The sequence below is a fragment of the Lampetra planeri genome, chromosome 58 (genome assembly GCF_965212315.1).
Source record: "Lampetra planeri chromosome 58, kcLamPlan1.2.h2, whole genome shotgun sequence".
Classification (NCBI taxonomy): Eukaryota; Metazoa; Chordata; class Hyperoartia; order Petromyzontiformes; family Petromyzontidae; genus Lampetra; species Lampetra planeri.
Genome location: NC_136164.1, coordinates 4,439,904 through 4,450,495, shown reverse-complemented (window position 1 = coordinate 4,450,495; position 10,592 = coordinate 4,439,904).

Here is a 10,592-nt window from a genome sequence, read left to right as displayed (position 1 = left end):
TTTGAGATTGGAGACTGCCAGGCGGCAGCACTGCAATGGGATTCATGAATCCATCTGTGCGGCGACGTGGGAGAGAGTGAGTGAGTGAGTCCAGGTGTCAAGTGTATCTTGTTTCGCCAGGTGAGCGCTCAGGAGACCAGGAGTGACCAGGGTAACGAAAGCGACAAAATGAACAAAAATAGAGCAAAGACAGAAATAGAATTCGGAAGACATTCGGCAAAAAAATAACAATTATAAATACGTACGACGCGAACGTAAATCAACGTTGAATCACAAAGTAAAAAAAATATATAAAATCACCCCCCAAGACTGATGCACAAGCACGAATTTCAAAACGAAAGCATTCGGAGTCACCTGAATAATGGCAGCGAAAACTAGCGCGTAATTAATTAGGTTTGGGCGTTCACTTAATTTGGCACAATCCTCTGTCTGATAATTCAAAAGAGATCAGTTTTAGCTGTCATCCGATGAACTTAGTCCGGCTCGGAGACTGCTCAGGATTGAACGATTGATATTCTGATTAACGGCCAACACTCAATTGCAGCGCTTGTAAATTCGGCGTCACGACAATATGTTTTAACAGGGGAAGGCCCCACTGAGCTATAATGCAGCTCTGTTTCAGAAGCGACCTGGCCACAAACGATAGCTCAAACGAAGCGGGCTTATCATCGTGTGAATATTTATGGAAACCAAGTATTCTAAAACGCGTGATGTTGACTCTAAATGTGAAGGTAAAACGCGACCATGGGGAAAGAGAGAGAGAGAGACGCAAACTCCACATATACAGCAGCAGGCGACAGAGTCGGGATCAAACCCACGACATTCATGCATACCAGGCGAGGTAGTTAACATCTCGCCACGGAGAGAGACACGCAAACTCCAAATAACCAGCAGCAGGAGGCAGGGCCGGGATCGAATCCACGTCCTCCTGCACACCAGGCGAGGTAGTTAACATCTCACCACGGAAAGAGACGCAAACTCCAAAAATACAGCAGCAAGCGTCAGGGTCAGAATCGAACCCACGACCTCCTGTATATCAGGCGAGGGAGTTAACATCTCACAACGGAGAGAGACGCAAACTCCAAATATACAGCAGCAGGCGTCAGGATCGGGATCGAACCCACGACCTCCTGTATACCAGGCGAGGTAGTTAACATCTCCTAGCCACTTCGGCTGATTGACAATACGGCCTCAGCGGTCGTGGTGTGGCATCATCTCTCTCTCTCGAGGTGATGCACTTCTCCATACAGAGGTCTCTTGCGTTGATTGCCCACAACGCGAATGGAAATTCGGTAAAGGCGAGTCAACGAGAGTAGAACGAAAGCAAACAGACATTTAAACATCGAACAGCGATCTCACGTGGACCCACTGTCTCGGTCAGCACAGCGAGTCGAGAAGTAGCAGTTTCGTTTCTTTGAGTTGAACCTCACTGCCACTGTTAAGGAAGTAATCTATGCCTGGAGGTGACGGGCTGGCTGCTGGCTGGGCTACTCTCCACCCCAACAACAACTGCGGGCCGTTGTCACCCGTGTTAGCCGGGTAACTACAAGACACCTGTGATAAAATACATGTTGTGATTCCTCCTCCTCCTCCTGCGATCTAAATAAAGATTCTGACGGTTGCTGAACTGGCTACGCGTGATTTTCTTTCCGTGCCAACGAATAGACACGGAGTCGAGTTGAACCGATCGGAGGAGACGTTCGTCGCAGTGACAACAATACCGACGACTAGCTTGGAGTAACGAATTCAAAAATCTTGACCACGGTTCATTTGAAATTGATCTGGCTTTTCAATGCCATCATTTGGCCAGAATATTGTTTAAATCTTGCAGAAACATAAGCAACCCCCCCCCCCCAATGCAACGTATCTTGGCATGTTATTATTATTGCTACTACGAAAAAAATTCAAGCAGATGTATGTAGGTTCTCCGAGTACATTAGGATTGTGCGAAGATCGTGAACATGACGACAGCTGTCTGATGTTTTTCGTTTGCAGAGTAATTCACGGATTCTCTATGCGCCATATTAACAATCGTTGATGAGGACGTTGGGTGTGGGCGCCACTGATAATGTAGTTACTAGGCCACTGATAATGTAGTTACTAGGCCACTGATAATGTAGTTACTACGCCACTGATAATGTAGTTACTAGGTCACTGATAATGTAGTTACTAGGCCACTGATAATGTAGTTACTATGCCACTGATAATGTAGTTACTACGCCACTGATAATGTAGTTACTACGCCACTGATAATGTAGTTACTAGGTCACTGATATTGTAGTTACTAGGCCACTGATAATGTAGTTACTATGCCACTGATGATGTAGTTACTAGGTCACTGATAATGTAGTTACTAGGTCACTGATAATGTAGTTACTAGGCCACTGATAATGTAGTTACTACGCCACTGATAATGTAGTTACTAGGTCACTGATAATGTAGTTACTAGGTCACTGATAATGTAGTTACTAGGCCACTGATAATGTAGTTACCACGTCACTGATAATGTAGTTACTAGGCCACTGATAATGTAGTTACTACACCACTGATAATGTAGTTACTACACCACTGATGATGTAGTTACTAGGCCACTGATATGTCGTTACTAGGCCACTGATAATGTAGTTTACTACACCACTGATAACGTAGTTACTAGGCCACTGATAATGTAATTACTACGCCACTGATAATGTAGTTACTACACCACTGATAATGTCGTTACTAGGCCACTGATAATGTAGTCACTACACCACTGATAATGTCGTTACTACGTCATTGAGCGATGCACACTTAAATCAACTAGATTAGTGGGCCTTCTTAACATGTGGTGGGCACACCCCATGGGGGTGCAATATGACCTTTCTGGGGTTGCGTGAGATGGCCAGATTTTTTTGTAAAGGCATATCATGGAAACACAAACTATGCACGCGCATGTAAGTTACAACTCACTTTGTTTAATCAAACCCGATGTATTAACTGACATTTTAGATTTACTCTTTTTTACGACTGAGAACCAAATGGGTGCAAAGGTTGCAGTAAATGTTAAGAGCCACTGATCCGCATTGTGAAAACTCATTCCTGAAGAACGACTTCATGCGTTTCGTTTGTAGTCTTTCTCCACGCGCCGCACCTAATAGCACGGTTGGCTACGAACGGTGCGAAAAAAGTTCAACATACACACATAGACTCACACAGAGACCCATAGACTCACACAGAGAACCATAGACACACACATAGACCCATAGACTCACACAGAGACCCATAGACTCACACAGAGACCCATAGACTCATACAGACCCATAGACTCACACAGAGACCCATAGACTCACACAGAGAACCATAGACACACACATAGACCCATAGACTCACACAGAGACCCATAGACTCACACAGAGACCCATAGACTCACACAGAGACCCACAATACTCAAACAGAGACCTATAGACTCACACAGAGACCCATAGACCCACACATAGACCCATAGACTCACACAGAGACCCATAGATTCACACATAGACCCATAGACTCACACAGAGACCCATAGACTTACACAGAAACCCATAGACTCACACAGACCCATAGACCCACACAGAGACCCACAGACTCACACAGAGACCCATAGACTCACACAGAGACCCATAGCTTCACACATAGACCCATAGACTCACACAGAGACCCATATACTTACACAGAGACCCATAGACTCACAAAGTGACCCATAGACTCACACAGAGAACCATAAGACTCACACAGAGACCCATAGACTCACACAGAGACCCATAGACTCACACAGAGACCCATAGACTCACACAGAGACCCATAGACTGACACAGAGACCCATAGACCCACACAGAGACCCATAGACCCACACATAGACTCATTCAGACCCATAGACTCACACAGACCCATAGACCCACACAGAGACCCACAGACTCACACAGAGACCCATAGACTCACACAGAGACCCATAGATTTATACATAGACCCATAGACTCACACAGAGACCCATAGACTCACACAGAGACCCATAGACTCACACAGAGACCCATAGACCCACACAGAGACCCATAAACCCACACATAGACCCATAGACCCACACGGAGACACAGAGACTCACACAGAGCCCCATAGACTCACACAGAGACCCATAGACTCACACAGAGACCCATAGACCCACACAGAGACCCATAGACCCACACATAGACCCATAGACTCATACAGACCCATAGACTCACACAGACCCATAGATTCACACAGAGACCCATAGACTCACAAAGAGACCCACAGACCCACCCAGAGACCCATAGATTCACACAGAGACCCATAGACTCACACAGACACCCATAGACTAACACAGAGACCCATAGACTCACACAGAGACCCATAGACTCACACAGACCCATAGACTCACACAAAGACCCATATACTTACACAGAGACCCATAGACTCACAAAGTGACCCATAGACTCACACAGAGAACCATAAGACTCACACAGAGACCCATAGACTCACACAGAGACCCATAGACTCACACAGAGACCCATAGACTCACACAGAGACCCATAGACTGACACAGAGACCCATAGACCCACACAGAGACCCATAGACCCACACATAGACTCATACAGACCCATAGACTCACACAGACCCATAGACCCACACAGAGACCCACAGACTCACACAGAGACCCATAGACTCACACAGAGACCCATAGATTTATACATAGACCCATAGACTCACACAGAGACCCATAGACTCACACAGAGACCCATAGACTCACACAGAGACCCATAGACCCACACAGAGACCCATAAACCCACACATAGACCCATAGACCCACACGGAGACACAGAGACTCACACAGAGCCCCATAGACTCACACAGAGACCCATAGACTCACACAGAGACCCATAGACCCACACAGAGACCCATAGACCCACACATAGACCCATAGACTCATACAGACCCATAGACTCACACAGACCCATAGATTCACACAGAGACCCATAGACTCACAAAGAGACCCACAGACCCACCCAGAGACCCATAGATTCACACAGAGACCCATAGACTCACACAGACACCCATAGACTAACACAGAGACCCATAGACTCACACAGAGACCCATAGACTCACACAGACCCATAGACTCACACAAAGACCCATAGACTCACACAAAGCCCCATAGACCCACACAGAGACCCATAGACTCACACAGAGACCCATAGACTCAAACAGAGACCCATAAGACTCACACAGAGCCCCATAGACTCACACAGAGACCCACATACTCACACAGAGACCCATAGACCCACACATAGACCCATAGACTCATACAGACCCATAGACTCACACAAAGACCCACAGACTCACACAAAGCCCCATAGACACACACAGAGACCCACAGACTCAAACAGAGACCCACAGACTCACACAGAGACCCACAGTTTGTTATCCTTCCCTCGCACCTCCGATTAGCACGTTTGGCTGCGTACGGTGCGAAAGAAGTTCAACACCCCCCCCCCCCCATGTACCCCACCAACACACACGCACACACACGCACACACACGCGCCGAGTCGCCAGTGCTGCGCTCAGCACAGAAGCGCCGCCGCTGTAGCTGTGAGCTCGCGCGCAGCACGTGGCGGTGAATACAAAATAAACCGGTGGCCTCTCAACTCCCACGTGTGTCTCACCCCCCCCCACCCACTCCGTTCTAACGCCTCCCACCACCCCCCCCCCTCTCTCTGCTACCTCCCCTCTTTTTCCAGCCCCCACATCCACCCCACCCCCCCCTCTCTCTGCTACCTCCCCCCCTCTGCACCCCCCTAAACCCCCCCTCTCTCTAACCCCCCTCTCTCTGCTACCCCCCTCCCCCTTTCCACCCCTCACATCCACCCCACCCCCTCTCTATATACCCCCCCCCCCTCTCTTTGCTACCTCCCCCCCCCTCTCTCCACCCCCCTAAACCCCCCTCTCCCCCCTCTCTCTACCCCCCCCCCCCCCTCTCTCTGCTACCTCCCCCCCTCTCTCCACCCCCCTAAACCCCCCCTCCCTCTCTCTAACCCCCCCCCCCTCTCTCTGCTACCCCCCCCTCTCTCCACCCCCCTAAACCCCCCCTCCCCCCTCTCTCTATACCCCCCCCCCCGTCTCCACCACCACCAGCCACCCGCTGCCACATTGGGGCGGCGTGCTTTGATTTAAGGCTGAGCAGCCTGAGCGACATTGGATTGGGGGTGGAGGGGAGGGGCTGATGTGGGGGGTGGAGGGGAGGGGCTGGTGTGTGTGGGGGGGGGTGATGGGTGGGGGTTCACCGGGGGTTAGCGCAGCGGCGAGCGCGCTACGTTACGAACCCGGCGATCCTGGGTTCGATTCCCGCTCACGGCTACCAACATCGGCGAGGATTATCTGAACCGGTCCTGGGCCACATGAGTACCTGGCGCGGTGCCTGAACGTCGCCACTGGGGAGACAAAGGCGGTCGGGCGTGCGCGTTGCAGGCCACCCACCCCCCTCGTGTGCCGTTCCGGCCTCCATAGGTGTTCGCTATTCGTGAACAGCACTTGCCCCTACAGCCTGTTAAAGGCTATACGGGCGATCTTTGTATGTTTGTGTGGGGGGGGGGGCTGCGTGTGAGCGCATCTCGACGGATGGAGGGAGGCGGCACGCAATAGCGGGGGTGGGAGGGAGTGGAGGCTGCTGGAGGAGGTGGTGGTGGTGGTAGCGGCGGCGACGGATGCTGCTGCTGCTCCCACCTCTGCTGCTACTGCTGCGTTGAGGAGGAGCGCCGGTGGGAACAAGACACAACTAACTGCTGCATCTGCAACTACAGCATCATCGTCATCATCATCAGCAGCAGCAGCATCAACAGCAGTAGCAGCAGCAGCAGCAGAAGCAAGCAGTAAGCCACAGCAGCAGCAGCAGCCAAGACAAGAGAAGGAGGTGGAGCATTCCTGCATCACGTCTCGCTCCCCTCCGTCACCGCATGGGGAGGAGGGATTGGGCTGGCGGTTCGCGGCGCACGAGGTTGGAGGATCTGGAGGAGGAGGAGGTGGTGGTGGTGGTGGTGGTGCCGGAGGAGGAGGAGGTGGTGGCGGTGGCAGAAGAGGAGGAGGAGAAAGATTCGGCTTCACGGGTCTACGATGCGTGTCATCGTCGGCTGAGCCGTGCCGCTGGGCCGCTTTCCCGGCCGATCTGCAGCAGATGACAATGCGTCTGTGTGCACTGCTGCTTCTGCCACTGCTCGTGATCATGGGGTCCCCGCCGGCGAGACGAGCGGTCAAGAGCGCGCCCAACCGGACCTACAAGACGGCTCGACCCCTGGCCGCGCCACCATCATCATCATCGTCGTCCTCGTCGTCATCATCACCATCGTCGTCGTCGTCATCATCATTGTCATCGGGAGCGGCGTCGTCATTGGCATCGTCTAAATCGTCGTCGGCTTCTTCGTCCGCAGATTCATCGGCGCCGTTATCGTCCTCATCAATATCGTCGAAATCGTCGTCGTCGTCGTCGTCATCGTCGTCATCGTCGTCCGCAAGCGCAAGGAACTACTGCCTCGGCTACTTCGACGTGATGGGCCTCTGGGATCCGCCGTTCAGCTGCAACTCGACCGAGTATCGCTTCTGCTGCGGCACCTGTAGCATGCGCTACTGCTGCAACATTTTCGGCTCGCAGCTCAATCAGTCGGTGTGCCACAACTACAAGACGCCCGACTGGGCCTCTCCCACCGCCAACCAGAAGCCCACCGCGGACCCCGATTCCAATTACGACCCCGCCATGGACCGCACCAATCTCGTGGTCTACATCGTGTTCGGAGTCATCGCCCTGGCGCTGCTGTCCGCGGTGCTGGCCAAAGTGGTGCTCAGGAGGGTGACACGCGCCGCCAGGGATATTAAAATGCCCAAGTAAGTTGCGATTCGCGCGGCATTGTGCGGATGAGCGGACGGGTTTTGTTGTTTTTTTGTTGCTTTGCCGATGACCGGTAGCGGCGGTGTCAAGATCGGCCTCTGTGGAGGAGGAGGTGGAGGAGGCTCTCGGGCAGTGCCAGGCTAGGTGCGCTGTGAGGCTACTGAGCAGTTAGAGGCAGTCGCTCTCCAACAACGAGCGGAGCGCCGGGCGGATAGTGCGGGAGCAAACCTTGTGCATCGGCCAGTCATCTCAGGCGGTCCAGCCACGGCACCTGGGTCTGACCCGTGACCTTCCTGTCAGACAGCCTTCGGCACGTCACGTGTCCTCAGGGTGCACCTAGCCTGGCACAGGCGTCGTGGCGAACGGCGGCTGTTGTTCTGCGTTGTGGTTGATAGGATGAGTGGTGGTGAGCGCAACTGCTGCTTGCGGAACCTGACGACCCGAGTTCGACTCTCGCTCACGGCTCAGGCGTGACTGAAGAATATCTGAACCGTTCGTGGGCCTCCTCGCCTAGGTCGACTCAGCCTTAAACGAGAAGCTGGCGCGGTGTGTAACACATCCAGCTCCGCGGGAGACAAAGGCGGCCGGGCGTGGTGCCGGCCACACCAACCGCCTCGTGTTCCGTTCGCTTAACGGCACTTGCCCCGACAGTCTGTGAAGGCTACACGGGTATCTTTGTCTCGTGAACTGTGGTCTGAGAGCGCCCTTGCAGTGAGCGTGTTCCTTGATTCATGCATTACCGTCATCGTCATTCTATCCACTGCTGGATGAAGGCCTGCCCAAGCCGCCGCCGCCGCCGCCGCCGTTATCACGCAGCAATCCAAGCCGGCAACTGGGAACGAACCCAATTCGCCGCTCCATCTCCTCCGTCTGTCGATAGCCATCGCATCGTTTAAAGCCCGCTCGCGCGCGGAGTTCAGTTCCAGGGAATCGTTGCGGCTCTCGGCCACATCCAACCTTTGGGCCTTTCTTTGTCCTAACGAATTTATATCAACCTGCTCACGGGATTCTGGGATTCATACTTTTGGGGGTGCAAAGCTAGATAATTATTATTGCATAGGCGTAACGTGTACTCTAGTGGTAGTGCCTTACGCCAATAATTGTTACCCACCCAGATAAGCCAACCTCACAGCGCTCAGGATAAAGTCGAGTCAGACATGGAACCCTGTTAACATCTCGTTATAATAACGATAATCTCCGTCCGAGATGATCAGTTGATTAATTCGCTCGCCTGCCCCGTGCAATCTGTCCACCCGTCGTGATGGATGCATTTTTTTTTCGCACCAGCGATGCTTATTCATTTATATGGCCATGCATTCATTCCTCCACTGATTAAGCTACACCATGCGCCCCCCCCCCCACCCATAGTCTCGTACACACGGCGGCGATACATAAATAAATAATAATGTCTGTATCCATGTACACGCGTACCGATTTTCATGTTTTCGCAACAGCGTCCGTTTGTGCCCGCTGCTCATTTTGCGTATTCGTTGGGAGACCGATGAACTTGGTCTGGGCCCTCCATCCACAAACGCGCCAGTAAATCCCTTCGCAACGACGTGTTTCTGTGTTGCATTCGGTCCTCCGCCGATTACAGATAGATCCATCCCGGTATTCGGTCATTCGCACATCGGTCGATTTGTCCCCGTTCGTGTATACGCGTTACTCAAATGCGCAAACCCCTTCATGCGTTCGCGCATTCATTAAACACCCCCATCAATCCCCTTCATCCTATCCGTGCGTTCATTCGCCCCCTTGATCCGTCCATATATATTATCATCATCATCATTATTATTCCGCTCCCTTATCGATAACTCCATCCATCCCACCCGTCCATCGATTCGTCCGTGCGCGCCGCCGCACATCCCATCTCCACGCGCCGATTCCGTTTCATTGCCAATGCTCCTCCGCCGATCGATCAACCTCCTCGCCATCAGCCAGTGAGCTGGTTGGCTCATCTCACATCCCCTGTGAGCAGAGGTCGCAAACGGGTTTTGATTCCTTACACGTACCCGTACCCGGCCGCACTAGGGTCGCAAACGGGTACCCGTACCCGGCCGTACCCGTACCCTACCCGTACCTGGCCAGGTACGGGTAGGGTATCGGGTACCTGATTGCGACCTCTGGGATGAAGCCATGTTGCAGGCGCGGGTGAGTTCATTCTAGGAACTTGAATTGTGAGAAAAGACAAGACGTTGGGAAATGAGTGACAAACGGTTACTCACCAGTGAATCACGGTCTACCCGTACCCGTACCCGGCCGCACCAGGGTCGCAAACGGGTACCCGTACCTGGCCGGGTACGGGTAGCCGGGTATCGGGTAGGGTACGAGTATCGGGTACCCGGTTGCGACCTCTGCCTGTGAGACACAGTGCCACGAGGAAGCCCTCTCCATCTTTGCCCCGTGCCTGGCTGCACACTTACGCCTCCTCTCCCCCGCGACGATTTCGCCCGACCCAAACCCAAACTCTCCACCGCCATCGACGGATTTCTTCGCCACGTGGGTGGTTCTTTTTGTGGGGGGGACGGTGGCGGCCTCAACGAAAGGCGTTCCTCTGCAGGGCCTTTTCAAGGGTTCTAGATTTGAAGCTTTCGGGACTGCAAGGATTCATACTTTTAGTTCTTTCGGTGAAGTCACGTAGGTAAAAAATGAAATAAAAATTAATAAAAATAAAAAATGAAACAA